This window comes from Lampetra fluviatilis, chromosome 62 (genome assembly GCF_964198595.1).
Source record: "Lampetra fluviatilis chromosome 62, kcLamFluv1.1, whole genome shotgun sequence".
NCBI lineage: Eukaryota > Metazoa > Chordata > Hyperoartia > Petromyzontiformes > Petromyzontidae > Lampetra > Lampetra fluviatilis.
The window spans coordinates 5,409,454-5,426,135 of record NC_136336.1 but is presented as its reverse complement, the minus strand read 5'-3'; the positions used below and the strand labels follow the sequence as shown (position 1 = coordinate 5,426,135).

Below are 16,682 nucleotides of genomic sequence, written 5' to 3'. Positions count from 1 at the left end.
ATTCCGCAAATATGCCCGACTGTGAGGGCGGGCACAGGCCGGCGTGAGTAGGTTAAACGTTGAGTTTTATAAGGGCACCACGGGGTGACCAGCCCCTCCCCACCCAGCCCCCACCCAGCCCCACCCTCCCCACCCAGCCCCTCGCCACCCAGCCCCTCCCCACCCTCCCCACCCAGCCCCTCGCCACCCTCTACATAACAAAAGGCTCAGTCCCTTTTACACGCACCTTTACATCAGCCGCACCCAGTTTACACAACAAAGGCTCATTCCTAGCAGCGTGCTTCAGCCGCACCGAACCTCACAATAATAATATCCAGGGCCTACCTTGGCTCCTCCCACCCTCAACCAGTATATATACAAGGACTGTTTTCTTGGAATTTCTCTTACTTGATACAGCTATCGTGCTGTGACGGTTCCACCTGAAGACGGACGCTTGTGTTGCCTCCGAAACGTCGTGATTTTTATTTTACTTTTATTAATTTTAGTTTTAATTTTTTACCTACGTGACTTTACCGAAAAAACCCAAGAATATGAATACTTGCAGTCACGAAAGCTTAAAATCTAGCCCTCATGTTCATTCGTGGGTTTACACATCTCGGTGGTTCGATACGGTGCATCGCCCTTTTCCCAGCCGAGACGGCTGACTTTTCACATGGGGGGGGGGGGTGATGTAATATGAGGATGCACCCGGCGGTAACTGGACGATGGTGATAGGTTCTGCCAGCCTCAGCCCACAGCCAATGGGACGTCGAGCCAAGGGCGTGGCCCTGGGGCTGCATAGCAACATCTAGAAGGTTCCAGGGGTGAGGCTTATGATTGGCTGCGTGGCATCACGTGAGCCAGGTTATATAAGGGGTGGAGAGTGACAGCTCGTGGTCAGTGTGGAGAGGTTCGAGGAGAGAACACATCTGCGCCTCCGGCACGCCAGTGGCCACGTGGCAGGCCGGAGGCTGTCTCCCGAACGCCGTTAGCCAGCGGTGTGAGGGAGCGAGGAAAGCGAGCGAACGCCACGCTCGAGTAACGGGAGTAACGGGGAAAAGGAACCCAGCGGTGTGAGAGAGCTGTGTAAATGAAGAAAGAATAAAGACAAGACAAGAGATACGATATCGTCCGGAGTCGGTTTATTACATATACATACCGACTTTCTACTGGCACATCCGAGACAACGAGCCGTCGACGGACAAGCCCCCCCCCAATCCACCCGGTGCAGCTCAGTTGTACGGTGAAAAATAGAGGTACAAGTGTGGCGGGGGGTGGGGGGGGGCGGATAATCAGGCGGGTGCCATTTAAGAGGCAGGTCGACGGGCAGGGGGGGGTGGTGGGGGGCCTCGGCAGGGATCGGAGAAAAGTCGAGCGATGGGTGCGAGTCGGTCGCCACTCGGCTGGCGGAACTCGTTGAACCAGGCCTCAAGCGAACGTCTCCTGACAGACGGCCCTGCCCCCCCCGTCCGCGAGCTTACAAGGGGCGTGTCACGGCGTTGGTCTGCGTTCCGATCCGGCGGGCGTCGCCTTCGACTTCCCAAAAAAAAAACTCAAATCCCAGACGGGAGCGGCAGCCCGTGGAAGGAGACCTCGGAGTGGTTGGAGTTCGGGAAGAGCGGGTTGGAGCCCTGCGAAAAGGGGGAAAACGCAGATGAGCGGCGAGTTCGTCGGGGAAAACGGGACAAACGGCGCACAGTGTCGCGCGATGAAAGAGGCCGGTCTGTGTGCGGGAGTGAGTAAGCGTGGGGTGGTTTCGAATGCCGAGCTTGTGGACGGCAGGATGTGTCAGCGGCCGACGCTCGTGTGTGAAAGGTACTGTCCGGGCCGAGCGAGAAGCTTGTTTGTTGTAAACACTGCCGCCTAATTTGAAAAAAGTGCTAACGTTAAGAAATTGTCTTGCTGTGGTTTTCACACCTGATGATGATTGCTTGTGTTGCAATCGAAACGTCGTGACAATTAATAGTTTTATTTTTATTATTTTATTATTTCCCTTCTACGTGACTTTACCGAAAAAAACAAGAATTTGTTTACCACCTTTCTTGTACTTTGCACCACTATCGTGTTTTAATATTGTTTGTTGTTGTAACCTTCTTACCTGCCTCAACTGGCTCATCGGATTCCTCCAGCATTAACCAAAGATTCCGATTCGGATTCTGATACGTACCGCGCCCCACTCGGCGTGCATGCGGTTGTTCTGGAAGCGCGAGAACGCGCGCCGGTCCTGCACCGTCACCATGAGCTTCCACGCGAGCAGAGCGGCGGCCACGACGCACAGCACCGCGTTTGGCCTCGCTCACGCCGTGGGCGCACACTGCGCGACGACGCACCGGGGTCGACAACACGGGAGACAGAGGAGTTTATGAAGTCGCACGGCGGTACTGTCGCGACGGGATATTAACTGCCTCGCCTGGTATGCGGGGGGTCGTGGGTTCGATCTCGACCCTGACGCCTGCTGCTGTATATTTGAAGTTTGCGTGTCTCTCTCATCATCATCATGGTGGCTAGGGGATGTTAACTACCTCGCCTGGTGTGCAGGAGGTCGCGGGTTCGATCCCGACCCTGACGCCTGCTGCTGTATATTTGAAGTTTGCGTGTCTCTCTCATCATCATCATCATGGTGGCTAGGGGATGTTAACTACCTCGCCTGGTGTGCAGGAGGTCGCGGGTTCGATCCCGACCCTGACGCCTGCTGCTGTATATTTGAAGTTTGCGTGTCTCTCTCATCATCATCATCATGGTGGCTAGGGGATGTTAACTACGTCGCCTGGTGTGCAGGAGGTCGCGGGTTCGATCCCGACCCTGACGCCTGCTGCTGTATATTTGAAGTTTGCGTGTCTCTCTCTCTCCCCGTGTTCACGTGGATTTTTCTCTGGGTCCTCCAAGATGTTAACTACCTCGCCTGGTATGCAGGAGGTCGTGGGTTCGATCTCTACCTTGACGCGGAGTTTGCGTGTCTCTCTCTCTCCCCGTGTTCGCGTGTATTTTTCTCCGGGTCCTCTGGTTTTTCCCTCCACGTTTAGAATCAACGTGCGTTCAGAATATTCGGCTGCTGTTATAAATTTCCACGCGATAAGCCACTTCGTTGAGCTATCATCTGTGATAGCTAGGTCTCTTCTGAACACGCCCTATAAAGCACTGTGGGGCCTTACCTGCCAAAATAAAATTAGTTTAGTAGTTTATCAGTAAGGGAATCAGGCAGGTGTGCGACGGTGCTTGCGGTGCGACGTTGGTTGGAAATGTGCTCAGTGGCGGTCAGTGGCTTCCTTTTCACTCTTATATCACTACTACCGTGGTTATCATTCCCACGAAAATCACTCCTTGATCGCTCCGCACATGTTGAGGACTCAAGTCCACCAGACTGACTGGTGCCCCATCAACCCACGTCTATGCTCCCAGCCCTTCAACAATACCCGCACTGACCAGCGTGCCGCATACGGTCAAACAACCTCTACGACCCGCTCGGCATGGCGAGGCCCTCATCCGGTAGTGGATTGGTAAAAAAAACTTCCGTATACAGTAAAACCTTGGATTGCGAGCATAATTCGTTCCGGAAACGTGCTTGTAACCCAAAGCACTCGTACATCAAAGCACTCGTACATCAGTTGTGATCACGTGACGCTCGGCAGACAAAGCGTACACACGTACTGCTCGTATTGCAAGACCTCGCTCGTTTATAAAATTCATATTTATTTTAAAAAATGTGCTCGTCTTGCAAAACACTCGCAGACCAAGTTACTCGCAATCCAAGGTTTTACTGTATATATATACACGCACATGTACCGTAAATACGAGTACGATCACATGGTGAGCGCTCGTGAAGACTCCGGACGGGTTTACCTGGCTCCTTGAGCGCAGCCAGGACGGACTTCTCGTCAGAGTCCTCTGTGTAAGTGAACGACATGATGCAATCGTCCTGAGTCTTGTAGCTGCAGGCCACGGCGTCCTTGTGACTCTCATCTGCATCACCAACACACGGGGGTGCGCAGACGCGCCCGCCCGCTGCGTGAAGTCAACGGCGCATCGCAGATCGCCGCTGCGCAAGCGACGCGTGGACGAACCGTCGCGACGCGAACTCGACGGCCACCCTCGCGGCAGGGAGCGGCTTTTGGCTCGCCCATCGAACATGAAGAAGGTCACTGCATCGGGTGGCGCTCTCAGATGCGCTTCCGCGGCCGTCTGGAACGCTCTTCCTTCCGATATTAGGACCCCACTGGGAGCTAGCTATGCACTTTTAAATCATCTGGATCGAAAACGAATTTCTTTAGAACTGCTTTTGGCGTTTAGTTTGTTGTCTTTCGGCCCCGGACCTCCGATAAGCACGGTTGGCTATGAAATAAGTTAAAATATACGTACGTACATACGTGCATACGTGTGGTTACCGAGCAGTCTTGGGTCTTCAAGACAAGTCTCCTGGGAATCGACACCCGCTCGAGACAACTTTCTAGGCTCTCACATCCCTGAGAGTGACATCCGGGGTGTGGGCTTGGGTCTGAGGACTTGGCTTGGAGCCACCAGCCTTGACCAAGGCCTAAGCCTAGGAGTGGTCCCCAATCGCTTGTCCACAGACCACCGGGGGGGTCGGTCTGAAAGGTCGTGGGGGATTGGTCCGTGGAACTGCCCAACGATTCGCAGACCGCATTCACGGCTCGTCAACACGGCTGGCTCTCGGCTACATCTGCCGATTCCTGGCATTCATCAAGAGTAGGTCTAAGTTTAGAAATGTGCGTTATCGGTGCACGGAGGCATGCGGAAATATTTTGAGGGTTGACGGCGGTCCGCACCTCCAATTAGCACGGTTGGCTACGTACGATGCAAAAGTTCAAAGTACGTACATACATGCGAGGCCGGGAACCATTGGTCTAGAGCAGGGGTGGGGAACCTTTTTTCTGAAAAGGGCCATTTGGATATTTATAACATCATTCGCGGGCCATGCAAAATTAAATTCACGTTGCTATGAAAAAAGCGCCTCGATTTATTGAATTTCGAGTCGTGCGGTTGCCTTGGCAGGGCCAGACGAAATGATTTCGCGGGCCTCATACGGCCCGCGGGCCGGACGTTCCCCACCCCTGGTCTAGAGCACGTGGCCTTGACTGGTCTTGACACTGGCTTCGGGCGCACAGTCACCTGGGCCTTGGCTTCAGCCTGAGCCTTGTAACCCCTGGTCCTTGATAGGCAAGACTGTGTACTGGGGCATGCAGCTCTGCCTATAGCATGCAGCCCAGCAGACATTACTCAGCATTGTCTTCGTGTTGTTCGTCTTTTGGCATCCTTTGGTCTAACACTGTTTAAGAACTACGCTCTCAAGAAAGCTGTTCTCTGGTGTGGACCAATCAGTTTCAAAGACAATGCATAAACTACCAGAGCAGGTTTTATGTTTGCATGTTCACTACAAGTTACATGTGAGACCTCCTTTACCAGTGGCAAAATATACTGGTAAAGGAGGTCTCATAGTGTAAATGCTTACCCCGAGCTCTAAATACTCTGATAGTGCACTGTTTTTGAGTTGTGCGCCTTTTGGCGTCATCTGGTCCAACACCAATGGAGACTAGGCTCTAAGGAAAGCTGTCTCGGGTGTGGACCAATCAACTTCAAGGACAGTGCATATCATTACCATTATCAGAGTTGTTTCTTTTTGTTTGCATTTTGACTGCTTGTGTTGCGGTTATTGCAAACATGATGCCTTATATAAAGGTGTCAGTTTTGTACCAGTTTAAAGGGTAAAAACCTACTACTATAAGTTACATGTGGTCAATGAAAACATGATTCCAAGTAAAAGATTTCAGCTTGGTGTTTTAACATCTTAACACAACTGTTTTATTGCCAAAAAGGGGTAAAACCTATTCTTATATTTTGATACTGGCAAGGGATGTCCCATGAATATGTGCATCGCGTGCGTGCGTGCGTGCGTGCGACGGACCTATCGTCTCCACTTGCTGGATCTCGTCGACGCACATCTGCGCACACGAGCCGTCCTCCCAGAGGCGCCCCCGCTGGAACAACCGGCACTCGACGCACTCCCTGTGAACACGTAGCGTCCGACCAATCACAAGCACGAAACCGCCCTCCGGAATGCGCACCGTTTCAACCAATCAACACATTCCTGCGGAGGGAGCTGGTAGGAACGTTGGGTTGCTCGGTCAATGGCCAGGGTCAACGGCGGCGTGGTGTATTCCGCAAATATGCGCGACTGTGAGGGCGGGCACAAGCCGGCGTGAGTAGGTTAAACGTTGAGTTTTATAAGGGCACCACGGGGTGACCAGCCCCTCCCCACCCAGCCCCTCCCCACTCCACCCAGCCCCACCCCTCCCATTTATGGATGCACGACGGACGGACACAATAATCCCCTGTGGGCTGGTGGAACCAGGAGGTTCCTACCAGTAACATCAGAGTCTGTGTTTGGACTGGAGGAGGAATCAGATGAGCCAAGAAGCTCTTCTGCAACAGATGTCCAGTATGGGAAGGGTCAGCGAGTTACAACAGCAAAAAAAACGCGATAAGAGTGCAAAATAGAGAAAATGGTAAGCAAGTCACTAAATACAAGCAAATAATAAGTTTTGACTTAAAACTTTCGTGACTGCAGGAATTCAAACTCTTCGGTTCTTTCGGTAAAGTCACGTAGATAGAAAATAATACGATAAAAAGAAAACAAATATAATATTAATAAAAAAACAAAAACTCATGACGTTTCGATCGCAACACAAGCGGTCATCATCAGGCGAAGAGAAAGGGGGGGTGATGATGATGACGACTGCTTGTGTTGCGATCGAAACGTCGTGAGTTTTTGTTTTTTTATTTTATTTATTTTATTATTTTCTATCTACATAACTTTACCGAACGAACCAAACAATAATTTAATTATCAAGAGTGGGCACGCCAAAAACAACAACGAAACAGTGCCAGACCACACCAAGAGAACACACAGTAAGTGTCCACTCAATAAAATAGCACAAAAAACACTGAACTATCTCTACACACGGGGTAATGATCAAAACGTATACCACCCCACCCCCACCCCCGCCCCCACCCCCGCCCCCACCCCCGCCCCCACCCCCGCCCCCACCCCCGCCCCCACCCTCGCCCCCACCCTCGCCCCCACCCTCGCCCCCACCCTCGCCCCCACCCTCGCCCCCACCCTCGCCCCCACCCTCGCCCCCACCCTCGCCCCCACCCTCGCCCCCACCCTCGTCCCACTGCAGAAACCCCGGAGACATGCCGGTCATTTTTGTCACATTCGAGGCCGTTGACACGAATAACAACGTGGGATTTTTTTTTTTTAAACGTCCGCTGGGAAGTGCGCGGCACGGCGTTTCCGGTGAATACTACCACGGTATTAACCCGCCGGGTGGCTCAAGCGTGTGGCTCGCAATCGCAAGGTCGCGAGTTCAAATATCCCGGTCAGAGGGGGTCGACTCAGCACATCATGACTCCTCCGAAGCCGATTAAAATAAGTTAACAGCGATAAAAAGCTGTTGTCCTACGCATAAGACTCGCAAACTCCAAATATACAGCAGGAGTCAGGGTCAGGATCGGACCCACGACCTCCTGCATACCAGGCGAGGTAGTTAACATCTCCTAGCCACCGTGGTGATGATGAGAGAGAGAGAGACACGCAAACTCCAAATATACAGCAGCAGGCGTCAGGGTCGGGATCGAACCCCAGATCCTCCTGCACATCAGGCGAGGTAGTTAACATCTCACCAGCGTGGCGCTTGACTGATGGGGGAGGTGGTGGGGAGGGGGGGGAGAGTGGGGGGTAGGGGGAGGGTGTTGGGGTGGGGGTGCCCCGTGGCGTTACTTTTTGATGCTGCAGGCGTTGGGGCACGTGGGACAATTCTGGCAGACGTCGCCAAAAGTGTCGGGCTCTGTGCACACGCAGCGGCCGCACGAGCACAGCCCCCGGCCGCTGCAGAGCCGCCCGTCGGCGCCCAGGCAGGCCTCCGTGCGCGTCGTGCAGCTGCAGCTCTCGCCGACCCAGTCGGGGCGACAGCGGCACTCGCCGCAGTCGCAGTGCCCGTTGCCTGGGGGGGGAGGGCAAGAGAGAGGGGGGGGGGGCGGACGACGAGCGTCAGTTTAACACGTAGCGGCAGGCTTTGGCGACCAATATTATCCATGGTGTCATTCACGTGAATAGCATCCCGTGATGCTGTACGTTAATTACGTATAATGACCAAATCCCATATATACATACTCTTAGTTTTTTCGGTAAAGTCACGTAGGTAAAAAATGAAATTTAAATTAATAAAAAATAAAATAATAATAAATCAGGACGTTTCGGAGGCAACACAAGTCTCCGTCATCAGGTGGGACCATCCTTGCAGTCACGAAAGCTTCAAATCTAGAACCCATGTATACAGCACACTATCAAGCAAATTCAAAAATGAATTGAACAAATTAAGATGTGACACCAAAACAGAAAGCGCAAGCGTCCGTCACCTGATGACGGATGCTTGTGTTGCGCCAGAAACGTCGTGATTTATATTATTTTCTACCTACGTGACTTTACAGAAAGGAAAGAACCAAAGAGCATGGATTCCTGCATTCACGGAAGCTTCCAAACAAGATGAAAAAATATTATCACAATAGGGAAATGAGTCTACGAGGTCGACACATCCCAGACCATGATCCCAACGTCCCAAGGAAGCCAGCAAATTTAACACGGAGGGCTTTCACAAACAATATTATCGATAAGAGGTTTTTGTTGTTAGGTTAGATCGCGTAAATATAAATGTGTCGTTAAACCCGCCACCACCCAACACGGCCAATTTGTAAAGGTTTGTCACGTAAACATAACGTGCCGATTAGTTACTAGTTCAGCACACCGGCGTGTTGGAGAGTAAATCCACAACATTAACAATTTGAGCACCATGAAGTTTCGCCGGTAATTACAAACACGACGGGCATGTTTCGGCATCGGACGTTCCACGCTCACAATCCTCACCGACGATCCGGCGCTCCACTTGGAGTCTCACTCGTCTCTCTCTCGCTCATACCGGCAAGGCAGTCAAGGGTCCTGGATCCCCACTACGTCTACTGAGTCTGAAACGAGGAACTCGTTAAGGTGTGAAAATTACACTGGTCAACAAAGAAAACACTTTTTTTCTGGCCTAGACTTTTGCAGCTGTTCTAGACTAAATTCAGGGTGCTGATTCCAAATCTGATCTCAGATTTGCTTTATCACATCTCATTTTTATGCTATCGGCATACCCCATTTTCATTGATTTTACCCGAAATTAACTCTGTCACTTATGATTGCAAGTTGTTGCGAGTCAGTGACTGCATTAGTGTTAAAATATGGTGCTGTATTTTTAGGATAGTGTGTTTATAATATCATTTTATGTAGATATCCACATTTATTTAATATTTTTCTTCTGCAGTTTTTATTAAAAATGCAATATTTGATATCTCAAAAACCTAATGTGATACAACAACTGATGCCAGATTTAGAATCAGCACCCCAAAATTATCTTAAAACCGTTAGAATACCTTATGCCAGAACAAGTGTGTTGACCAGTGTTATCAGCACAGGCAAGACTAAGACGTCCGGCACAGTGCTGACCACACGAAATCCTCGTGTCGTTGTGCCATCCTTGACAGGCTCTCGCTCACAGCACTTTGCCCTTCCAGCCTATGCAGGCTACATGGGAGGGGTGGGCGCCACGGTGGTGAGATGCTACCTCTCTCGCCTTGTATATGTAGTGGTGGTGCGGACGCGCGCCCGCAGTGAGAGATCACGGGGCGGCGCGGGGTGCGTGGTTGGGCACGCCGATGTAGGCGTGGTGTTGACGCGCGCGCCGAGAGTGAGAGATTACGGGGCGGCGCGAGGTGCGTGGTTGTGCGCGCTGACACAAGGTGGGAAAGAGGATCGTGGGCAGCGCGCAGTGATTGGTCAACTGGGGTGGGTGCTCTCAGCGACGTCCGCATGAAGGACTATAAAGGGGGACGCGCGGGAGCACTCGGGGAGTTGTTAACCAGTCGAAGACCGAAGACGGAGTTCAGAGGTAGGCCCTGAGACCCCTAGTCCCGCTGTCCTTGTGAAGGCCGGGGCCCTGTGTGGCTCGGAGGCGAGACTGTGGGACCCGTGGTCTGACGTCCATGTGGACCGAGACTGTGGGACCCAGAGTCGAGACGGACACCCCGGCTGGGTGTGTTCCGAGAGGCTACGGGGCGTAAGAGCCCGTGTGGGTGTAGCCGGGGGAACCCCGTGGGTTAAGGCTGGAGTTAGCCACCCGTGTAATATAAGTTGGTGTTAATAAAAGAGTGTGCTACCCGTAAGGTCGTCTCCCGCCAAGTTCCTACATTACATATACAAGAGATCGTGGGTTCGACCCCGACGCCTGTACATTTGGAGTTTGCATGTCTCTTTCTCCCAGTGGTCTCATGTGGATTTTTCTGCGGGTCCTCCAGTTTTCCCCTCCATGTTTAGAATCAACGTGCGTTCAGTGTATTTGGCCGATGCTTTGAATTTCCACGTGATGATAAGCCACTTCGTTGATCTATCATTTGTGGCTCGGTCGCTTCTGAAAAAGAGCTACACAGCTAAATGGCCTTACCTATTTTTCGATTTAAAGCTTTCGTGACTGCAGGGATTCATCTTCTTGGTTCTTTCGGTAAAGTCACGTAGAAGGTAAGTAATAAAATAATTAAAATAAAACATAATAAAATAATATAATATAATAAAATAATACCTTACCTAGTAAACAAAAAAAATAGTTTATAATTTAGTTTATGTCTTGTGTGTATGTGCACGCACACACACACGCGCACGCACGCACGTACGTACCGGAACACAGCAGCCCCTTGTGACGGAGGCACGAGAAGTTGTCGCACTCACAGAAGGCCCCAGAGACACGGCCAAACTCGCTGGCGTGGCACAGGCACTGGCCGCACACGCACTCCCCACGGCCGCTGCACGGCAAACTGCGCTCCCTCATGCGGCACGCCGAGTCCTGCCGTCGGACACAAAGACAAGGGGTCCCCCACCCCAACCGTGGAGCCTTCGCAGAATGTACGGGGGGGGGGGGGGGGGGGCAAGCGCTATGAGCGTGCGGCACCTGTGAAAGATGGCACCGGTAACGAGAGGCGGTGTGGGTGGCCGCCGTCACGCCCCCCGACCGCCTTCGTCTCCCCGGTGGCGATGTTTACTACACATCGCACCAGGTGCTCATTTGAGGCCGAGTCGACCTAGGTGGAGGCCCAGGACCAGTTCTGATAATAGTCACTCGTGTTGGCCGTGAGCGGGAATTTAACTTGGGTTGCCGGGTTCGTTACCGCTTCCCAACAACGACAACAACCGCCATTCGGTGACGTCGCTCGTGCCAGGCTATGTGCATTCTGAGGCCACGTTAAGCGTCGAAGGCTCGCTGGCAGGGGGTCACAAGACAGACCCAGGTGACCTAGACGACTGGCAGATGCACCGCCTGTGCCCCCCTACTGTGCCAACTTGCTGCGTTTAAGCCGCCCGGCGCTCCGCTCGTTGTCGTGGAGGGTGACTGCCTCCAACCGCCCAGCAGCGTCCTTCACGAGCCTCCTCCTCCACAGAGGCTGCTCTTGACACCAACAAGACCCCCCCCCCCTCCTCCACCCCCCCCCTCCTCCCCCCCCCCTTCCTGGCGAAAAGTTGCACACCATACCAGCGCACTCCCGGACGGTCCCTGGCACTCGCACAGCTCCCCAGTCCTGCCGGGGTTGCAGCGGCACAGGCCGCAGGAGAGCGAGCCGTACCCCCCCGAGCAGTGCGGGCTGCGGGGTACGACGCTCGCCTCGCAAGCGCAGCCGCACCGCACCAGCGCCGTCACGTGCAGGCTGTCGCGGAAGCCCACGGGCTTGATCGTGAAGTTGCGCTCGTAGGAACGCGCGCCGGGGCCCACGGCGGCGCCGCTGGTGCCAGCGCCATCGCGGGGGCATCCACGCGCCTCCGCCGTGACGGTGAAGCTCACCTGAAGTGGGACGACACGCAGCGGCGGCAGCGGCGGCAGAAGTAGCAGTGATGATAAAAATATCAAAAGGCTTTGTATGTACGTACGTTGAACTTCTTTCGTATCTCGATTTAAAGCTTTCGTGACTGCAGGGATTCATCTTCTTGGTTCTTTCGGTAAAGTCACGTAGAATTGAAATAATAAAATAATAAAAATAAAACATAATAAAATAATTATTTTATTATTTCAATTCTACGTGACTTTATCGAAAGAACCAAGAAGATTCATTTGTATCGTACGTAGCCAACCGTGCTAATCGGCTTTACACTTGCCGGCAAAAATACAGGAGGTGTTAAGCTGTCTAATAGGCACCTCTATCCGCAAGGCATCATCAAGTCTGCACGAACCACGCATGCTAGTGGTAGAATATGCAAACAGACGTGCTTTGATAACAACGTATGCATTGTCTTTGAAACCGAGTGGCCTACACCAGAGACAGCCTCCTTCATGGCCTAGTCTCACCGGTGTCAGACCGGAGAACACCGCCAAAAGGCGAACGGCACAATGAACACGCAAATATCAAAGCATCGATGGCTCGGGTGGAGCAGTTGCGGGGTCCCATCGATGTAGAGATTATTTAGTTGGAATATTTTACCCTTCGCGCAATGTGAGAACCGGTTTAGTCGCGGGTGGCTGCTCAGATTCGAATTCGCAATCATCTCACAGGTGCCGGCATAGCCCTCCGACACGGTATTAACAGCAAAAGATCATCACGTTCGTCAATAGCGCTGCGCCGAAAGGAATAATATATATAATAGGTGAAGTAGTGGAAAATGGTCATTCATCATAGCCAGCCTGTTGCCCAAAGACGTTTCTAATCGTCATGTATATTTTCAATTCTGGGGCAGTGTTATTGCCATTTGTGCCTGCACACCACTGCCAACGGCAGTATCGCACGATAACAATGTTGACGAATGTATCAGTTAGGTGGACCACCTGACTGTCCAGGCCTTTTTTTTGGCATGGCACCGCCTCCTTGTACTAGCGGCGAGATTAATCCACGTACTGAGGTTTCATAAGAAAAAAAAAATCCCTATTAAGGAACTGGCCAGGCATGCCAGTGGTGGATCATCTTGAGGGTGGGGCTGGGCTGGTAACCCCGTGGTGCCCTTATAAAACTCAACGTTTAACCTACTCACGCCGGCTTGTGCCCGCCCTCACAGTCGGGCATATTTGCGGAATACACCACGCCGCCGTTGACCCTGGCCATTGACCGAGCAACCCAACGTTCCTGCCAGCTCCCTCCACAGGAATGTGTTTGCGCTATCATTTGTGTTTGTATAAATGGTTTATATACTTTAGCAATTTGTACTTTGTAAGAGAAAAGATACCTTATTTTACATATTTAGTTTTCCTCTATTTGGCACTCCAATCGTGTTGTATTGTTTGTTGCCGTAACTTTCTGAGCCACACCTACTCGGCATCTGTGAAAAATAGCTTCATAGCTCATCGGATTTCTCCAGGATAAATAAAGATTATTATTTATTTTTTCATCGTAAAGATTATATGCAGAAGATTATTTCATATAGGCACATATACAACCCAACAGAACATTTCAGTTATCTCCCTGAGAGACTCACTAAGCGTGAGCACACGGGAACAGCGACGATTTCAATCGCTAAAATACAAAGGGTAGATTTGAGACAATGGAACCCTAGATTGTCACAGCAGAGATGATGAAGTACTTTCCAAAAAACACTGAGCTACACGTGACGCTTCTGTGCCGAAACACAGAAAACCCCGGTGGGTGATGGATGGTTGTTGCTATGACTCAACGGCATCAAAATGTATTACGGTGGTAATGTTGAAACGACGTCTTGATCAGGTTTCAATGCTATTTTGTGTTTAACCGGGTGTGAACGCAACAGGCTCGTCTCTTCTCAATTTGCAAGTCACCTGGGGCATTGATTCACCAGCAGCGGGTGATGATTGCCGTGCGTATAATGTAGCCACAGTCTGACCTTAACAGTCGTGAACAAGGCCAAGTAAGGTGAAGCGCACTCGAAAGAAGGGAACCCGCGTCAATTGTGTGAAGGAAAGAGACTAAATGAGGTAAGGACAAAAATAAACCCGCTAAGGGCCACCGATTCTTCAAGATCATTCCTGTGAAGCCAAGTTGAAGCAAGGCATCCCTTCACTTCTATATCAAATTACAAAACGACTGTTTTTTTTTAAAAAGCTCTGGTCAAATGACCGTTGATAAACGACATCATTTAAAAGAGGTATCCGTGAGCCTTTCCTGGATAAACGCCAATACTATTATAACAGTTACGCGTGCCTCGACTCCTTCACTGCGTGTGACATCGGGCGGTACCGCACCACGTCACCTACGTACGTCTCGACCTGTTTACTGCAAAGCGCCGCAAGTCGGCAAGCCGTGAGGACACGCAAGCATCACCACGGTGTCACTCGACGAGTGTGACGTTGATAGCGGCACAGATCAGCTTCTGCGGTGGAAAAAAATCCAGCTGACGGTCGCTGACCCACGCTGGGCTGGTCCGGCACAGGACCACAACAAACTAACGCACAAACTAACGCACAAAAAGCAGTGGTAAAGAAATTCGTTTGTCAATATAGAGGACTTAAAAGTGCAAAGCTCCAGTTGCTTCCTAATATCGGGCGCTCGAGACGGACGTAGAAGCGCATCTGGAAGCGCGTAATGCGGTGACCACCTTTGTTCGATGGGCCAGCCGAAAGCTGTTGCGATGGATGAACGGAGACCGCGTGATGGTTTATCGCTCCATGACGAGCTCAGCAAGGTGTTGTGGGTCACTTGAGACAAGAACTTTCTGTGTGTAATGAGTGTCACCTTGAAACGTATTTGTTCGGCTACAGGAAGCCAATGCAGCTCAGCGAGCACTGGAGACGGACACGATGTCAGACCTTGCAGTACCCCGTGACAGAGAATATTGCACACGCCGCAGCCTGATAATGTTTTTGGCAGACGTCCCGTAGAGCAGTGAGTTGGAATCGTAAGTAAAACTCAGTTTTATATATATAGCACGTTTCACGCAAGACCTCACAGCGCTGCTTTACAATATAATCCCAGTAGGAAATAAAACCCTGAAACATTAAAACTAAAAGGAAAACCAACCCTACACAGACGGATACGCAAGAGAAAATAAACGCGGTTTTTCAGACGAGCGCCGAAAACCTCGACTGACGGGACCGTCCCTAACGGAACCGGGGGAAAAAGGCGTTCCGCAAAACGACGACGCCAGACCAGCGCAGGCTCCGTCAGCCATTGAGCGCAGATTTTCGTAGCGGGACGCACGGCGGGACGCACGGCGGGACGCACGGCGGGACACAAGCAGGAAACGGGCACGCACGGCGGGACGCACGGCGGGACGCACGGCGGGACGCACGGCGGGACGCACGGCGGGACGCACGGCGGGACACAAGCGGGACACGGGCACGCACGGCGGGACGCACGGCGGGACGCACGGCGGGACGCACGGCGGGACGCACGGCGGCTCTCACCGTGTCTCTCACGCGGAGGCCTCCGCACTGCCGCTGGCCGGGCCTCACCGTGCCGTTCTGGCACACGGCCGTGAAGGAGAGCACCACGTCGTCCGGCTGATCGTACACCTCCAGCTCGACCTTCGAGCGGATCTTCTGCTCCCGGGGGAGGAGGGGGGGGGTGGTGGGGAGAGAGAAAAGGAGAAGCGAGGACACGAGACAAAGACGTCGTCGGAAATGAGCACGACGGCATGACAAGCAACCACGCCACGTCTCGCTCGTCTTCCACAAGCTTGCGCCCCCCACCACCCACCACCACCACCACCCCCGTACGTTCAAAATGTGTATTCTTCGTTCTTTCGGTAAAGTCTCGTAGATAGAAAATAAAAATAATAAAATAGATGTTTTTTATTATTATTTATTTATTTCCTATCTACGTGACATTACCGAAAGAACCAAGAATAAGAATTCCTGCAGTCACGGAAGTTTGAAGTCAAAGTTCAAAATGCGCTCTCGGCGTCGCAAGATGCGAGAATCTCCATTGTAACTATCAAGAATGAGCGGTGCCGCACTCCCCTTGCCGTTCATAATGAAGGTTTTTGTGTCGTAACCCTCCACCACCCGACACAGCCAGTAAGGTTTGTGTCACGTAAACAACGCGCCAATTAGTTTACTACCTCAGCCCACCGGTGTGTTGGAGAGTAAATCCACGACGTTTACAATGCGAGCAACGTGACGTTTCGCCGGCAATTACACCCAACGTCATCGGGCGATTTGCCAGAATAGTGAAGCAATCCACCAGCTTCCGGTCTTAAATAGAGCACGATGACGTCATGACTGAACCCACCAGGCGTCGGGGTTAGGATCGAACCCACGACCTTCCGCGTACCAAGCGAGGTAGTTAACATCTCGCCACCATGGCGGGATACACACCCCCGTTTCTTCTCTGTCCAGTCTGGACGCTCAGGCTCACAGGGCGCACGAACTTGGGACCAAATGTTCGTAAAAGTCTCCACTGCCCCCCTTGCCCCCCCCCCCCCACCCCCCAGGCACCCACCCCCTTAACTCGCACGGAAATATCCCCGTGGCTTTCTCAGTTACCACGTTTCGCAGCAGCGAGAAGAGGAAATCCAAATCTCACGTTTCCCCACCGCCAATTGTGCTGCAGAAGGTTCAGGTGAACGCATCTAGAGGTGACTTAGTGGTCAATCATTCCTGCCACACTTAATTTATGAATATGCACCGATTACAGAGCGCAATTGCACT

The 16,682-nt window shown here is 52.0% G+C and overlaps 1 pseudogene across 1 annotated transcript in view; it reads right to left on the bottom strand.

Moving 5' to 3' along the window:
* Nucleotides 1–1,116: 1,116 nt before the first annotated feature.
* The window catches only part of LOC144951413 (integrin beta-5-like), a 38,393-nt pseudogene continuing 22,827 nt past the window's right edge, over nucleotides 1,117–16,682 (bottom strand). Inside the window, exons 9-16 of the transcript XR_013640477.1 lie at nucleotides 15,438–15,572; nucleotides 11,613–11,918; nucleotides 10,763–10,928; nucleotides 7,778–8,000; nucleotides 5,900–6,000; nucleotides 3,820–3,939; nucleotides 2,147–2,293; nucleotides 1,117–1,610 (exon numbers count right to left, since the gene is read on the bottom strand). The product of XR_013640477.1 is annotated as an integrin beta-5-like (transcript). The remainder of the gene's footprint in view (nucleotides 1,611–2,146; nucleotides 2,294–3,819; nucleotides 3,940–5,899; nucleotides 6,001–7,777; nucleotides 8,001–10,762; nucleotides 10,929–11,612; nucleotides 11,919–15,437; nucleotides 15,573–16,682) is intronic.